Raw genomic sequence first — 1,145 nt, 5'->3', positions numbered from 1 at the left:
GGGTGGTGGGAGCCGGGGTGCCGGGGATAGCGAGGGCTCCAGGGGTTGGGATGGGGTAGTTAGTACCGGAGGGCAGCAGGGTGGTACCCATCCCCGGGTGCCGGGGAGGAATGGGGTGGGACCGGGGCCACTGTGGGGTGACAGGCTCTGGGGCACAGGGGTGGCACCAGGGGTACTGGGGGTCTCCAGCACTGCCAGCCAGGGAGTGAGGGAGCCAGACAGCTCGGGGCTCCGGGGTGGTTCAGCTCGGGGCCGATGCCGGGGGATGCGGGTCCCTCCAGCTGTGCCATGTTTTGGTCATCCCAAACTGGCCCCATCCATGTGCCCCGCATGGCTCCTGCCTGGTCACCCCGGGCAGGGCCCAGCCATTCACGCATACACACCCCCAGGCCAGGGCTTGGGGTCGAAATGGGGCAGCCCTGGCTGGGGGTGTCCCCAAAGGCTGGGGACATCCCTGAAGGTGAATGCTACCTACAGGCACGGGTGGGGACAGGTCCCCATCCTCTCCCCACCCCGGGCTGGGCCTTAGGGGGGACCACGGGCCATGCCCAGGACCTGCCCCCACACCAGCCTGTTCCCCCCGCCTCCCCAGACCTGTTTGCGGCAGTGGAGCCCATCCTGCCCAGCCTGCAGGAGGACAACATCGTGGTGTGGGTGCTGGGCTCGGGGCCGTACCCCCCTGGTGTTGTGGCCCTGCAGGAGCTGCTGGATGCGGCCTCCGAGGAGCTGGAGCCCGAGGATGTCTGGCAGCCCGAGGACATGAACGACACCTGCCTCTACATCTTCACCTCCGGCACCACTGGTGGGTGCGTGGGACCAGCAGGACAGGGTGCCCTGGGTGAGCTGAGGGGTCTCAACGCTCTCTTCCCCTTCCAGGTCTCCCCAAAGCTGCCTGTGTCTCCCACCTGAAGTCCATCATGTGTCTGAGCTTCTACGACCTGGTGGGAGCCTCCAGCCGGGACGTGGTGTACCTGGCGCTGCCCCTCTACCACATGGCCGGGTCTCTCCTGGGCATCGTTGGCTGCATTGGCATTGGTGAGCAGGGCTGGGGACCCCATGGTGAGCTCAGTAACATTTCAGGGGGGATGACACTCCCCCCCACACCCCTCCCCCAATCCCGGCTTTCCACAGGGGCCACTTGTGTG

The sequence above is a fragment of the Haliaeetus leucocephalus genome, unplaced genomic scaffold (genome assembly GCF_000737465.1).
Source record: "Haliaeetus leucocephalus isolate CR32 unplaced genomic scaffold, Haliaeetus_leucocephalus-4.0 Scaffold193, whole genome shotgun sequence".
Classification (NCBI taxonomy): domain Eukaryota; kingdom Metazoa; phylum Chordata; class Aves; order Accipitriformes; family Accipitridae; genus Haliaeetus; species Haliaeetus leucocephalus.
Note: the sequence above shows the minus strand (reverse complement) of the source record.